Source organism: Chinchilla lanigera, unplaced genomic scaffold (assembly GCF_000276665.1).
Source record: "Chinchilla lanigera isolate Chin_1 unplaced genomic scaffold, ChiLan1.0 scaffold00022, whole genome shotgun sequence".
Classification (NCBI taxonomy): domain Eukaryota; kingdom Metazoa; phylum Chordata; class Mammalia; order Rodentia; family Chinchillidae; genus Chinchilla; species Chinchilla lanigera.
Window position 1 is genome coordinate 23,263,962 of NW_004955423.1, and position 16,929 is coordinate 23,280,890.

Sequence of the window (16,929 nt, forward strand, 5' to 3'; positions counted from 1 at the left end):
GCATTGTTAATTTCCTACCACTTTGTTTGTAACTGTGTATTGTCTGTAGTGTTCTTTTGCTATTTTGTAAAATGTTGTCTGTCTGTTAATGTTTTCCTCCTTTTATTTTTAAAATTAAAAAAGTGATAAAGTTCTCATCGAGGGACTTACTACGTTTCGCTATGCACAGTGAAATTTGAAAGCTGGCAGCTGTCATATGATTTGTTTTAGAAAAGTAGTTACAAAAATAATATCCTGAGAGTGACATTTCCTCAATTTCCCTTCAAGAAACTCTTTCCTTTCAGATTCATCAAGTTTGGTGACACTTTTGTGTTTTGGTGTCAAAGTGCATCTGACACTTGGTGCGTGACACACAACTCTTCCACTCACAGAATACTTAATGATTTCCCATTGTGTTCAATCACTCCAAAAGACTGGCGAGGCTTATCGGGATGATCGTCCACTAACTGTTTTCAGTTTTGCTTTATTTGGCTGTAGCCATTTTTTGATATTCATGACTTGGAGTCCACAAAATCACAAAATTTTTTTAAAAATTGAAGTACCCAATGCAAACCTATCCTTTCATCAAATATAGCTAATACTATTAGTTAACACTAAAGAGTTGTACATTCCCTGAATCAACAATCTACAGCAGTGATTCTCAGCTGGGATTCCTGTTGAATTTGCTGACTGCCAGCACAAAGGGAAATGTTCCACTGAATAGTGGACCTGCTCTGAAAACAGCATCTGAGTGCATTTCATACCTTAGGGGGGCTTCTGCTAAAATCATAGCCAGTCCAAGCAAATTATATATATATATATATATCCTTGCTCTTGTTTTCATAAATTCTTCACCAACAACTAAGTTTGATGCTGCAGATTCAAATATGCCAGGGGGACAGCACAATATTAAAAGAATTTCAGTCAATTAGAACATCTCTTTGCTAAATCTTAGATATTAAATTTAAATTTCCCATAGGAAAACTCAAAGCTAAAATCTTGTGTTAATAAAAACAAAAGTAATAAAACTCATAGCCAGATGAAGTGTGTGTGTGTGTGTGTATATATATATATATATATATACATATATATGTACACATATATCCTTGACAATGCACTGAGCACTATGTGAGAGCTCAGACAAGTGGCAGCTATTGAGTTGCAGCTCATGATGTCACTGCCTGGCACCACTGTTCCTTTCCAAGCATGTGTGTGGCCCCTGTATACACCGTTACCCAGTGCCCAGCTGGTGGGGCAATGCTGGAACAATTTGGCTTGTGTGCCAGTAGAGAGGGCTGTATGTGCCTAATGTGACACATGTGCCATAGATTCGCCACCACTGTGCTAGATCATCTGCCCTTAGGACACCCCAGACACACAATTACCCCAGCCCCAGAGTATAATGCACCTCCCTCTCGAGGGCCCGCTCTCTTTTTCCTGTGCAATTCCTCAGCTCTGCCTAATCTGCGTCTGCCTCTCTGGACTTCTCAATGACGATTCAAGGTCTGCTCCAGGGTGCTGGCAGCCTGAGTTCTATCTCCTCTTCCCAGGACCTCCTCTGACCCCACCTGGTGACAGAGTAAGAGGAATCCCAGGGACAGCTAAGTCTGTTACTCCACACCATTCCAGAAAGTGCCACACCTCCCACGGGGCCCCAAATGCACTGTCACTTGCTTATAACTGTCTCTCCTAAAAGCCTGACTTGTGGCAGTAGCTTTCTACTTTGCTTTTGTTCTGTAACACGAGTAAAATCATGACCTGCTTCTCTATGTAACTAGCGATTTCATGTGTTCTTGATGAGTCTATCATTTTTCTGACATTTCTCTCTCCCTAGGAAGTTGAGAGAAAGAAACCATAATAAAATTGTGGCAGTTCTTATGGTCAAAATTCTTTCTAGTGAAGCTGGGCTTTTTGGATGATCATAGAATGGCAGTTTAGGGTGCAGCCAGGCAGCTAAAATGTGTGTGTGTGTGTATGTGTATTCAGTGCAAAAGAAAACCTGAAAGAACCATCTCCCCTTCCTGTTCTCTTTTCCCCTTCTAAGATCATCTAATTGGTCATTTTAGCTCAACTGTTAGGCAGGTAGTCAGATATTAGCATGCCGAGGGGGAGGAGGGAGTCCACAACAGCATCCACTGCCAGGTGAGTAAAGAAACAAAAGCATCAATGTCTAACACATTCGTAAACATTTGTTAGGTCTCAGACCTAAAACAATCCCACGGAGCACATTGACATTTTAAAGCTGTACACTGCATATTCTCCTTTTGCTATCTGGCCATCTCGTTCTAAAATAAGGCACACAGCATTCTGATCTGTCACAGCCTACAGGCCAGAGATACCAGGAAAGGAAATGTTCTTCAAAGACCCTCCTGCTTTGGTCTCGACCTGATTTAAATTAAGAAATTACCTATTGCAAGCTTCTTACATGATTAAATCCTCCTAGGAAACATCAACCATCTAAAAAGGATAGGAAGACCTTTTGCAATTCCCAAATAACTTCTACACAAAATGCTGATAAGTATAACTACTCTGTTCCCTGGACCCCAAGAGGAACTCTTTGGTGCATAAAAATATACCCAGGCTGAGATACCTTCATGCCACTGCTCACCTTCTTGCTTGAAGGTAGAACGTACTACACATTTATTTTATAATAAAACTGACCTATCCTTCTCCACAGCCTATGTGGCTTAAATGAATTCTTCCATCAAGAGCACAAAGAACTCCGGAACCAAAGAAGTGAGGGTCAGGTTCCTCTCTGTGTCAGGACCCAGCTTCCTGGTGACACCATTAACACTTCAAAACAGAAGTCAAGCCAAAGAGGTGCAGGGAAGGGAGCAGAGATAACCTGTGCTCCTCTAAGAGGGGCTTGGTCCATGGAGTCTTGAAAACATTCCTCTTCCCTCTACAAAGAAAACAAAAGTAGCTCCTAAACTATAGAAGCTCTGCATGTGCAAAAGGATTTCAAAATTCCCTGATGAAGATTATAATTAAAATATTTAAATGGGTTTTTAATTTTCTTTCTGGGCTAAGCCATTTCCTAGTCCTCTTCAGGAGCTCCTATTGTTCAGTCTTGACAGAATTCTCTGTTAGAAATTATAGCCTGCTGCCTTTCTGCGTCTTCATTAAAATGCAAGGTTGCCAGATATATCCGCATGCATATGAATGAAGCATCTATAGAATAATTAAGTCATGAATAACACATTGCTCAGCATGGCTTTTCCTGAATAGGAAAAGAATGTTATTTATGAATCCAGAGATTTCATATTATAGCTAAAAATAATTGGCCATAACAAGTATTATTTGAGAACTCATTAATTTAAATTATAATCGCCCTGTTACAAATGCCATTTTAAGCAAAATCGTGATGTACATTGGAAAATGGAAGTGAAATAATGTGTCATTTTTCTTCATGTTGCTCAAAGGTCCACCCAAAAGATTTGGCAATGGGGTTTGCTTAGTTTGAGACTCTTCTTTTATATCTATTATAAGAAGGGGGCATCAACACCACAGCAACAGACCTGGGTTCAAACTAACAGAAACGTATCAAAAGAAAAACATAGATTCTATGTGTGGTATTACAATACGTAGCACATATATTTTGGTTTTTGTTCCCAGTACCCAGCTCGCAGCTCCTGTTTCCCTGTTATTTCCTATGCGTCTAACGCAGTAAGAGTATCTTTTGTTACAAGTTTTCGCCTTTCGTCTTCAGTTCCTATTAAGCTCCAGGACAACTCCAGAGTGATAAAGGTAAAAAACAGTTTTTTTGTTATTCATAATAAAACCCTTTAGACTACACCTGAGTTTATATTAATGAGGTGATTTTTAAGAAAGTCCCTAGGTAACCGCAGGATGTGGGGCTGGTTGCCAAGGGAACCAAGCATGTGGTTAGGGTTGGAACTTACAGGTCCGCCTCCAGGGAAGGGACACAGGCTGAAGATCAAGTTGATCATCAATGGCCAATGATTTCATCAATTGTGCTCTGGTTAGGGAGGATGGGGAGAAGGTGTTGGGTGAAATGTCTGAATCTAGGCCATGACTATCAGGAAGCCACCATCAAAAGTATAAGAAAAATATGTAAGAATAGAAAAAAGAGTTTATTCACAATTTGACTGAAAGAGGAGCAGCTAGTCTGCCCCATTGGAACACACAGAAGCACAACTTTACAGACAAAGTAGAACAAAATCCAGGAAATAGGCATACATGTGGTCAGTCAATGGCATGTTGCCTGCCTCAGGGCTGCATTCACTGCAGTGACTCTTAGTGTTTGTGCCCTCTATGTACCCCAAGTCAGTGCTGTCTCAGAGTAGCTTTATAGTCTGTGGGCTCACCCTTACTCCAGAGTCCCCCCTGTCCACACACACCTGATGTGGAAACTGTCCAAGACAGGTGTATCACCTGATCATGGCAGCAGATAGGAAAAGCAAACAGACTACTGAGCTCTGTGCTGAAATTAGGCAATGCCAAGCAGTTTGCTAGATTTAATGTCAGTACCTTCAGACTCAACCCAACTCCCTCAGAAAGCCACATGACCCATCTTGCTTCTCATCACAGAGAGTGGGACCATTGTGTCCCTCAGAATTCCAGCATGCTACTGCCTGAACTTCTCATGGGATGTGCCACTAACCCATCCCTCCTCTGGGATTGTCTCTTGTGGCTGTCTCCTATCCAGTCACTGTGGTATTGTGACCTTAGAGACCCTGAAGTGAGGTTGTTCCATGACTTCTGATACCTGGAGTAGCTCAGTTTTAAACAATAAACCCTTCACAGAATGGTTACTGATTCTCCCACTCCCAACTATGATGGATGCTTCTGTGAATTTCTTCTCTAATTTCAACCTGCCATATAGAAAGAGTCACTTTCAGAGTAAAATGCCACACTGTACTTGTAGCTTACAATGCCATATCTTTCCTTGGAGCTAGTGCCGCTGGTCCATTTTTTCTCCCAGAGGTTGCAGACTTTCTAGGCTGACCTAGTGTTTGCAAAGAATGGTGTCCCTCCCTAGGAGCCCAGCTTAGCAAACCAGACTACTGCACTATTTGCTCTGCATTGTCTTAAGTTTCTCTGGAGTTTCTAGTTTTTGTGTCAGCTCTTTCTTGATTCCTGGAGCTCTACTTATTTTCTTTGCTAAATTGTTTTTTTCCAGGTGTCTTGATTCCAGGTCCAGGAGAGGCTATATTCTACTACTTTACTCTACTCTTTTTAATCCACAAAATGTTTTTTAAGCTACATTACAAGTACCTAATTCAAGCAAGGACCAGACAGAGAAACACTAGCCATTCATCTGTTACAGAGAGGCAAGCAAGCCTTTATGGCCACTGTTGAAACCTTAGCCCACATAAATATGGGCAGACCAGATGAGTCATATCTATTAACTCTATGTGGAATAAGATATACAGCAAAACAAAGATGTTTTCCTAAAGTTGACTGTTAGTTACATATTGGAGTTACTCATAAAAATTTAGAATATTTTAACTTTAAAATATCTTAAAATGATGAACAAATATTACCCTAAATATCTTAAAATTTATTGAAGCTTATTCTCTCTAATTTATTGACCTATGTAATACATGAAATTTTACTTTGACAAAAGTATTCATTTCTAGGTACTAATCATCCCTACAGAATAACTACTCTCAAATTTACCAGAGGATCACCTATCCCTTGGTAGTACATCCCCAGGAGGTATATGTATAAAACACATTTAAACAGACCTGTCAAAAAATTATCTTTTATAGATTGTAGGAAGCCAAGAGTACTCAAATTTATACTTAGCAAATGATTTTAGTGTTGTAATTACAAAACATTAGATGTTTTTCTTTATAACTATCTCAATCATACCCATCCAATTCACTTTCAAGTCACTTCTAATTTTCCCACAATATACATGACACCAAACAAGCATAAGTCAATGTCCTGTCATTTCTTTTGTCAAAGGGGGAAAAAACCCTCCAAGAATTATACTTAAAATGTAGAAAGCAAGAGCTTTTACATCTCAAACACCTATGGTACTGTGCAGATAAGATAGCAATTCAGAAATTTAGCAGTTCTGAAAACATCTTTATTTTATCATATCGACAAATTTAAATTAACTTTTTTGTCAAAGATTTACATAAGTCATGTGAACTAAAAAGTATTGGGGCTGATTGTCTGAGAATGTTCTTATCTGTAAGTCAATTTATATAGAACTTTTTGGAGCACTTTAGCATGTAGACATACATAGAATATGCACCCAAAGATAGCAAACAGCAACATGTACATATACTCATCAAGGTCATATAACCTTTATGTTCCCAGGTTTTAAGAGTCTTATTTGCAAGTTTTATACAAATTTTGAGCAAAGCAGTTTTATAGCTCAGCATAAAATGGCTCTCCTCTTTTTAAAACTTTCTTTTCATAAGCCACAGCCAGCTGGGACAACTTACAAACAACAAATAACTAATTTTTTCAGTAGACACCAGAGGTTCAGGTTGATCTGTTGGTAGGAGCAAGAGTTTATGCTTGAGAAGTATTTTGGGTCAAAACGTACGCCTTACAAGGATTCCTTCCTGGAGTGTCACCAATGAGCTGGAACTTCCCTTTTATGAATTTCCAATAGCCTGAGATACTCAGGAGTGTGGGCTATCTCAAGGGACAGAGTGAGACTCCCTAATTTGCACTTCCCACTCAAGCTATTGGATTTCCTTCTGACCCAAGAATGAGATATGTTCTTCGGAGGGGGTTCCCTATGATACTATTATAGACAGTTAACTTAGGTAGAAATATAGTAGGCAGTCAGACTGGGCTGGGCCCTCGAGGGAGTCAGGGCAGAAACTGAGAACCCATTAGGACTGGCTGGAGTGCATCTGAAGATTAAAGTCACTATGGCTAGTTTTGCATACTTCCCTAAGGGATGAACAGAAGCTTGGGATTATTGGCATCACCCTTTGAGATTTCCCATTGTCTCATTAGGGGTGGGCCATCTTCCCCTGCCTACTAAGACTAAAACCACTAAGACTAAGACTACTAAGACTAAGAACAAGGCTAAGACTATAGATTATTGACCAAGGTTAATGTCACCCTTGCACCCTTGGTGCCTTTAGATCAACATTATCTAAGTGATATACTTCACTCTTATTGGTTGATCACAATTTTGACCCATTTTGTACCTACCTCATGATTTTGCTCTATAGAACTTCCTTTGAGAGGTGGGCTTGTTGGCAACCCATGTGGGACCCTTCCTGTCTCTCAGGAGCTGTTCCTATTCCTATTCCTATTCCTATTCCTATTCCTATTCCTATTCCTATTCCTATTCCTATTCCTATTCCCCATTCTTATTCCCCATTCCTTTTCTCCAATAAATTTTCCTACTCTTATCCTCTGTCATGTCTTAGAATTCATTCTTCAACTTCAGAGGACACAAACTCGGCCTATTTGACCTCTAGTATTTCCCCTATATCAATACTACTGCATGTCGAGGGGTCAAATATCCCAACACCTCTTTAAGACCCTAGTCACCTAGGGCCACCCAGAGTGGGCTGGAGGAAGCATTTGTTTTTTCTCTTCAGAGTCTGTTCAGAATTTTCAGTGAGACTCTTGCTGCAGCCATCAGATATTTACCTTGTATGGAATCAGTTATAAACATAGACTGATAGCTAAGATTCTCCCTAGGGTCCCTGAGAAGTAGTGCTTTTCATTTCTATGCAGATAGAGATCTTTTCAAACATCCTGGCTTTTCTGGGTACTTTATTCTCTGCTAGTTAATGTCATGTATTGACCAGCTTTTCTTTTGCAGGGGCAGTCTACAGCCATACCACCTTACTGGAGCAAAATACCTGATTATCTGCAACTTAAAGTAGTATCTGCAGTAATAAAGTAACTGCAGCTTTATTTCTGCTCAGGGTTTCTGCCCACAGTGTGCTGGCTCCAAGACGGAAACATCATGGCAAAAGGGTGTGGTGGAGGAAAGGTGCTCACTCAGACCATTCCAGAGGTAGAGCTCAGAGAAAGAGCCCAACAATAATGAGTTAAGCCATTGGTGCAGTTAGGGTCATTACAATTCAATCACCTGTCCAGGAGTCTCTTAATCCAGTCAAACTGACAATCAAGATTAACCAACCCAAGTCCACCCTTCATCCTCTTGAAACCTATCACATTTCCTTAAAACATATGCAATCTTGAAACACACAATAAGAAGCTCAAGATTTTGCCTAACATGGTATAACTATCCTATCTACAACCAAAAACACATTGTTCTCCCCCAAGTCTCAACAGTTTCAGCACTGCTCAAAATTCCAAATCCAAAATCTCCCCTGAGACTTAAGGCGAATTCTTATCATAGATTTTAAAAGCAAGCTACATGTTCTCAAGACACAGGGGCAAAGGGTAAGCATTCAAATAACAAAGTGAAGGAATGGTGGAATAGAAAAGTCTAGTCCCAAAGCAAAACTGAAACCCACTGGGGTTAACATTAAAACCTGTAGGTCCACGTTCCATATCTGAAGCACATGGTGGTGAAATGTAACCTCCAGAAGGGTTACCCAGGCCTTGCTGGTTGCAGCCTGCATGTCCTCTCTTTCAGACTGGTTCCATTTACTGTCTGTGACTTGCCTTGCTCTTTGCATCTAAAACATTCTAGAATCCCCTGTCACAAATCTTTGCCTGGCCTTATAGTCTTCCTTGGATATTTGGGTAGAAACCTCCATGACCTTACAACTCTTGCATTCTGCATGCCTATAAAAGCAGCAGCATACAGAGGATGCCAAGTCTACCTCCAGTTTAAACAGTTGCTGCCACTGTTGAGACCTGCAGCAGCCTCTGCATACTTGGATAGCTGAACATCATGAAATGAGTCCTAGGGGACCAATTCCCTAGGTAGCCCTTCTTGAGCAGGGAACCTAGGAACTCTTCTCAAATGAAACGTTTGCACTTTTTGTCTTTGATAGGTTGGATCTTGCTGTTTCTTCTTACCGTTGAGAAAACTATTTGATTTCCTCTTAATGGCACTAATCTCTTCAGTGACCACACCTTCTTTGACCCCATATTTACAAGCACTTCTTTTCTGGCGCAAATCCAAATTTTCAAAATATTTTTGTTGTTCTTTTTGCTCCTGATTGTCACAATAAATGTGGCTCCAGTAGTACCTATTTCACAACCTTGGGCTATGTTGAAATTTCTTCTGCCAAATCAATTAGTCTACTGTCTTTAAACTTAGCCTCACACAAAGTTTTAAAACATGGACCATAGCAGCCATGAGCTGCTTCTACGGCTGCCCAGAGGAGTGAAAGTCACCAGTCCCACATCATGAGGGGCAGAGAGGGAGCCCAGGTTGATGTCAGAAATACACTTTAGGGATATGGCTTCTAAATCTTGGCTGAATTTTTTAACCTCCCTCTGTGGATCAGCAATAGAATTTTTTATTGTTGTTGTACTCAGCTGTTTGTATTTCATTGGGAGAACGGGGTGATGCCCACTGAATATTCTTCACAATGATCCTCATACAAGACATTGGATGATAATGAACAGAATCATCGAGACAGACAAATGAATTTCAGTGGAGATTCTAGCCAACATAAAGATGAGAACACAGACATCACTGAAAACCTTTACCAGAAGTTAAATTCTTTGTTGGGCTATGACAGGCCCTCTAAATCTAGAGAAAAAGGCCAAATATGTCAAAACTGTACTGGTCCAGCATTGTAATAAAGTGTTTTCTGCGAGTACAGAAGAAAATAGAGACTTCCCTAGTGTGGGATAAAAAAAAAAGAAAAGCAAAGAAGATGGAGATCAACTGTACTGGGAAAAAATTAAAGCTTTTCAGAATGTTCGTGACCAATAGTTAGAAGATGTGGATTGGTGTGCGAAAGCAGATGGTGATGCATATGTCATATTAGACAATTTGAGAAGGCTTCTTTCGAAATATAACCCTGAAGAACCCATTTCCTTTCAGAGAAGATTTAAGCCCCACATAAAGCAGGGCTTTATATGAGTGGTGGAGCAGGATGTGTACTAAACAACGAAGCCTTAAAGAGATTTGATGACGCATTTAAAACAGAAACATGTACACATAATTTTTCCACTGAAGACTTAGCATGGGGAAAATGCTGAAAGCTGTGAATGCAGAAGCTGGAGAGTCCAGTGACCCCACTGGTAAAAGAACTTTTCATCCCTTTGTAGCAGAACACCACTTAACCAAAGGTCATCCACCCAGACCTTTTGATAAGGGAATTATATCTATTATCCTCCTGTAGAGGGTCCTGATTGGTGTTCTGATCTTGCAGTTTCTTCTCACAATGTTGATTCTACAGCCATGTAGGAATTAGGATACCTCATTTACCAACCCCCTGCATATGATTATTTGTATAGATGACAGCATACCTTACCTGAGAATGCACTAAAGGAAACAAGCCAGGTAAACAAAAGTGAAATTAGGAAATGCTTAAAAGGAAAAAGAAAACACAGTGAACCAAGGTAAACAGTCTGACATTGCACTGAAGAAGTGCATCTGCACCTCTGACATAGAACCCTAAGATCCCAGTGGCATACCGTGTAGAACTCTTTCAAATAAATGACTGTAACCTGAGGCTTTACATGAGCTATGCCATGTGTTAAATGCATTTTGATATTGCAATATATAAATATATATCACATTAGTAACACACAATCCTAAACAGATCTGCCTTAAATTTTTAGAAGGAAATATCGTTGCTCAGCATTGTTTGTACATTCATTTCCAGTACGATATAAGTGAACCCATACACAGTTGTCTAATGAAAAGTTTGCTGTGATTATTTATAATTAGTAGTATTTCTTAAAGAAGGTAGAGTAAGAATGGCACTTATCCTAAAATGCATTAATGAAACCACATTTTGAAATAAAGAACATGGACCAAATGTAGACTTTTTCTTTTTGCCAGGAAGTAACATGCATGACCTCTAGTCCAATTAGCCTCAAAAAAGTTCTTGTTTAGCCAGGCATGGTGGTGCATGCCTGTAATCCCTGCAGTCGGGAGGCTGAGGCAGGAGACTCACGATGAGTTCAAGGTCAGCCTGAGCTACATAACGAGACCCTGTCTCAAAAAATCCAAAAAATCCAGTCTGAAACCTTGTAGCCAAGAATTAGAGCTCCACATTCCTATCAACATTCTGCTCTCTGAGCTCTGGCTAGAATCAGCCATCGGGGTCTGCTTCTAGCACTCGAGGTTTTCTCTACCTGCTCCCCAGGCTGTTTTAAGCCCTTGCTGCAGAGCTTTTCCAAAGGCTTCTGAAGCACGTGTTCAAGAATTGTTGTAGCAACGACCCCGCTTCCCTGGTACCAATTCTCTGCATAAGTCAGCTTCCCCCAAATACCTGACACCCAAACTGGAAGGCAGGTATGTTTACTTTTCCTCATGGCTCCAGTCTGTAATTGGCTAGCTCTATGGCAGAAACATCATGGCAGAAGAGCACGGAAGAAGAAAGTGGTTCAACTCATGGCATCCAAGAAGCGGAACAGAGAGGAAGATTGAGGGGGACCAAATACGGTCCTCATGGTCATGCCCTAGTGACCCACTTCCTCCAACTGGGCCCCACTTAACTCATTGTTGGGTACCATTGTGCTTCTCCAGGAGTCTCTTTGTCCAGTCGGGCTGACAGTCAAGGTTAATATCCACAGAGCACAGAGCCATATATCCAGTGCTGCATCTTGATCCAGGGCTAAGTTAGGTGGAAAGGAAGGAAAAGAAGCAAAGACAGGAAAAAGAGTGTTAAGGAAAAGCAAAATCTGGTGGGCTTCTATGTGGTTAGAGCTCAGTACTCCACCAGGTGCCAGAGCACAGTGTCAGCCGTCACCCAACTTGCCACTTGGATCTCCTTGGCTCAAGGAGTTCCTCAGCCACTCTAACAGGAGAGCCATGGCAAGCCAGGAAGACTAGGTTTATGCCTATCGGTTTCCGAGGTGAAACAGTTGATGAAGTAGGGGAGTGGAAACAGAAAGATAGAAGAAGGAAGGAGAGCTTTCCATGTAGGTTTATTGCTTACCACCTGTCTTGGTTACTTTTCTCTCCTTGCTGAGACAAAACGCCCAACATCCAAATTAAAGAGGGAGAAGGATTATTTAGCTCACAGTTTGTGAAGGTTTCAGTCCATACCTGGCTGGCTCCAAGGCAGGGTGACACATGGCAGAGGGCAACCATTCACAACAGTGGAAAACAGCAAAAGCAGCAACAGAAAAGGGAGGAGCAGCAGGAACAGCAAGCCTCTTTCCCTCCCTTTCACAGTATGCAGACTACCCACCCCAGGGCAGGTGTAGCTCTCACATCCATAATCCCAGCATTGGACCATGGATTGGTCATAAACTCTGGAAGCCTGCCCCATGACTGCATGAGGCTTTAAGGAGATATCCAGACGTAAACCATAACACCACCATTTAATAACTTAGACTGTCCATCTGATTTCCCCTGCCCATGGGCCTAAGCAATTCTTAATCCTAAATTTGTGTGTTGAAATGTATGATTCTTCATTGACACAAACAACAAATTTACATCTCAAGGCTGCAGAGTATCTTCTATGCTCACTCAATTTGGGCTTGAGTTTCTGTCTTCATTACTATCCATGTTAATCTTAAAAAAAAAGAAGAAGAAGAATTTTCCCCAAGTTTTAAAACACTTCCCATTGCATAGAAATTTAGACCCAGCTGGTGAGAAGGCAGCACATTTTGTCATTTGTTCTGCTGCCTGGGGCCTCAGTCTGGTGTGACAAAACAAATCAATTTAGGAGCATCAAATGTTCTCCATTAAGGAAACATGAAGCCAGGACATGTTGAGTCCATTTCCCCATTTTCTTAAGTACTTGTTAGTTGGGGTGAAATCAGATAACAGAGGAGTGGCTGTAGAAGAGGGCCAAGGGCTAGCAAACAGAAGTTCTGACCTACACTTGGAGAGAGTGAGAAGTTATCCATGCAACAACCAGATCAGAACAAGTCACAGACCATCACCCAGCATGGAGTAGTTCCCAGCCCCACAAGCACTCACTGACATTTGCCCAGGGAGACTGTAGGGTCCAAAGTTCCACTATCATAGGTTGGAACACAATCCATAAGCATGTTACGGTTATTCAGAAAGGGTGTTCTCCCCCGACCTCTCTCTCTGTCTCTCTGTCTCTCTCTGCCTCTTTCTCTTTCTCTGTCTGTCTCTGTCTCTCTCTCTCTCCCTTCTCCCTTGTGCCCTTTCTCTCAACATCTCAACAGATGTTAAGGCAAGTAATCTGATTTATATGTGAAGGAATGCACGGCTTTCTTTCTACTTAATATGCATGACACATCAATTTGAATTGCTAAAGATAAACAAATGTCAATTAGGGCAACAACTTGTGTCAGGATATGGCCCTGGTTAGGTCCAGGCTGGATGAGTCAGGCTCAGAGGGTTTCAATGTGCTTCTTAGACGGAGCACTCTATCTTCACCACGAAGGATGGAGGAGCAGCAGCAGAGTCCAACCCAGAAGCTGAGCAAAGGTCCAGGAGAGGAGCAAGGGGAACCTGCCGCAAACAGTGGAAGATGTAGGTCAGAGGCACATTCGCATCTTATACATGGGACCCTACACCAGCGGCTTCTCTACATCTTCATTTTATCATTTAGGAAACATGCACAAGAGCACATGGCATTGTTGAAGGATTTATTAAAATATCCAGCATAAGAACCATTTGGCATGGTCCTTGGAACAAAAAATGAAGACATGGAAGTAGTTAGCAAATATGTGGGGGTTAAACGCAGGGTTGCACCCCCTCAAGTGAAAAGGTGGAAGGCCACAGCCCTGACTCCTCAGCCCTTCTCCACAGCCCTGCGAAGGGAACGCAAACATCCCGACACCCTCTGTGTCCTGGCAGCTAGCGTGGAGCATTTTGGAAGCCAGTAACAAGGATCAGGAAGAAAGCCATCAGTGAATGTGGCAGGTCTTCCGGTTAAGGCTCAGCTTCCTCACGGGGCTGATGAAAGGATGATTTTCCTCCTCTGCTCAGAGGAGGTGGAGACATGAGATCTGCCTTCCTATCCTGTTTTGATTTTGAGGTTTAATTAGTGTTGTTTCTGGGGAATTCACTGCTTTAATTAATGATGTGCCCAGAATCTCTTAAGTGAAGATGCCGTGGCAGAATGAATATGTAATGAGTGCCACTTTCTTCATCCCCGCTGGAAGTGTGGCTTTTCTTGGCCCTCAGCTCTCAGTACAAGCACAGGAGCCTTAGGGAGGAGGAAGAGCTGGGCCGGGAGACCAGGTTCTGTTTGTGGATCTGTTTTTACAGCCTGAGCGCTCTTTTCTTTTCCTTAAAAGCTGGGGCCACGAACAAAGAAACTGAAGAGGGAAACTAATCCGCTTGCTTTGGTACACTTTTAGACCTCCTTCTAACTGCTTCCAAATCGATAAGCTCAGTTCTAAATCAGGATCCCTTACTCCCAGCACATTTGGGGCCAGATAATTTTCTGTCGCAGGAGAGTTGTTCTGTGCAGTGTGGGATGCTTGGCAGTTATCTCTGACATCCACCCACTAGATGCCAGTATCACTTCCCTTGCCTGAAAATCAAAAATGTTTGCAGACAGTGACAAATGTTCCCTGGAGGCAACATTGCCCCAGGTGCTAGCCACAGGTCTGAGTGAATGAATTCATTTGCAGGAAGGTCAAAACAAGGCATAGTAATCAATAACAAACACATTTCTTGAGGACTTCGTGAGATACTGTGTTTAGTGTTATAGAAAACAGAAGAATATTATTATGTAGCAGTTGAAAGGACTTTGACGTAGAATTCTGGATTTATATCCACAGTTGACCAGCTAGGAGGCCTTGAGCAATGTATTTGCCCTTCCTGAGTTTCATCTTGCTAGGGAATGGTTTTGAGAAATGTAAGGCATATTTCTGGATAAGCAGAGAACACAAGTGATGTTTAGCAAATGGAAATATGACATATGGTTAGAACAGTCATTTTACATGAGGGTACCAGAATTTAAAATGATCTTCAAAAGCTATATCTAAGTAATGATATTTGAGTATAGATAAAGTCATGCAGTTCTACTCAGAAATGTACAGTTACACAAATACTAGGCTTGGGAAGACTGGTGAAAATCTATTATATGAATAAAACTGAGTATTTTAAGAATCTTAATAAATCAGTCCAAATCCTTAGTCTTAAAAGCATAAAGGAAACCTTGGATTTGCAATGAAGAATGTAATGTTCCCAAACTAGGGCCACAATATTCAGTTTAGACCATAACTCTCTAAAGAAGACACACAATAAATACATCAAAGTCTTCCTAACATGAACAGTGAAAGTGGTTTGCATATGTCCTGGTTTATATCTGGACCTCCCCACAAAGCTTCCTGTGCTCACAGGTGGGGTTTTTGGAAAGGGAACGGATTACAGGGGTGGGGTCTGATCAGAAGAGGTAGGTCACAGAGGGTGTGACCTGGAAGGGTTTATGAGCCTCCCCAGCTCTTGCTGGCTCTCTCTGCTTCCTGTCTGCCATGATGTAAGCAGTTCTCCTCCACCTAGGCCTGTCCTCCATGCTCTCCCTGTCCTGGAGCCCACCAACTATGGACTGAAACTGTGAGTCAAAATGAACCCCTCCTCCAAGCTGTGGGGCCACACATTGTGCCCCAGCACCAGGGAACATGGCTAAGACCGTGGACCTCCTGGAGGCTCTTCCTCCACCCCAACAGCTCTATTGAAGGCCTATCATAAGTTGCTTAATCCCTGAACGACCAGGAGTGGGACGAGCAAGCAGTAAGATAATCTCTGCCTTCAGAGAAAGTAGATTCTTGGAGGAGGCAGAGAGATAAGAACTGTCAGCAGGAGTGAATATTAGGTAGCAATTTGAATTAAGAAACAAAAGTGAATTGAGAAATCTACATTCAGAGAATTCATAGGAAAATCCCCATGAGAAGGTGACATGTGCGCAAAGACCTGAGGCAGAGAATAAGCAACCAAAAGACATCACAACAAGTGCACAAGCACAAATCAGAGTTTAGGAGATGCCTTCAAGAAGTAGCAGCGAGCCATGTGTGCAGATGAGCAGGGAGGAGAGTAGTAGTTCAAGTCATAGAGATCTTCGCAGTTCTTACTAAGAGAATATGGGCAGGGGTATAGTTCAGTGTAGAGCACTTGCATAGCATGTGCAAGGTGCTGGGTTCAATCCCCCACAGCTGCAAAAAAAAAAAAAGAGAAAAACAGAACATTTACTGAGTGAGGCAGAAAGTCACTTGGTGGCTTGAACAAAGGAGTACTAGGTTAGAGAAAAGTTTTCACTTTAACAAGCTCTTTGGACTGCTGTGATGAACATAAACCAAAGGAAGGAGGGAGTGCACGTGAGCAGCAATGAAGAGGCCACTTCGATGAGCTAAGAGAGATGACATGTTTCAATGGCTTGAGAGACCGACACAGGCTGCATTTGGGATGTGAGAAAAAAGGGACCTCTGCTCTAACCAAATGGGAAGATGGAAAGCGTGACCAAGAAGGAGAAGATGATGGGGGAAGATTTTGGATAGCCAAGATGAGTGATACTAAGATAGCATGAGGGGCTGGGGATTTAGCTCAGCGGCAAAAGCGCCTGCCTGGCAAGCGCAAGGTCGTGAGTTCGGTTCCTGGTACCGGAGAAAAACCAAAGGTAGCATGAAAATCAAACAAGTGTGGGAGAGGAACCTGGCTCATTCCACAAAACTTTGGAAGTCAACCTAAGAAGTAAATGTTACAGGCATGACTTACGATCTTTATTCTGCCTAAGAAAGAAACAGAACAAATGGAACAGGCCACCAAGTGAGATAGTGACTTCATAATACAAACTTTAGTTGGTACTCCTATGCATTGGCCATTATCTCATTTAATCTTCCAATCAATCCCATTTTACAGATGAGTAAATCATAGTTTGCAAGGGCTCAAGCTATATACAGTCTAGACAAGGTTTAGATTGGCAAAACTGATAACCTGGAGCTAAGCTTAACTTTCTTACTGCT

At 41.7% G+C, this 16,929-nt stretch overlaps 1 pseudogene; it reads left to right on the forward strand.

The window, feature by feature from the left end:
• The first annotated feature begins 9,310 nt into the window (after nucleotides 1-9,310).
• Nucleotides 9,311-10,429, forward strand: LOC102003982 (annotated as a pseudogene).
• The last annotated feature ends 6,500 nt before the right edge of the window (nucleotides 10,430-16,929 follow it).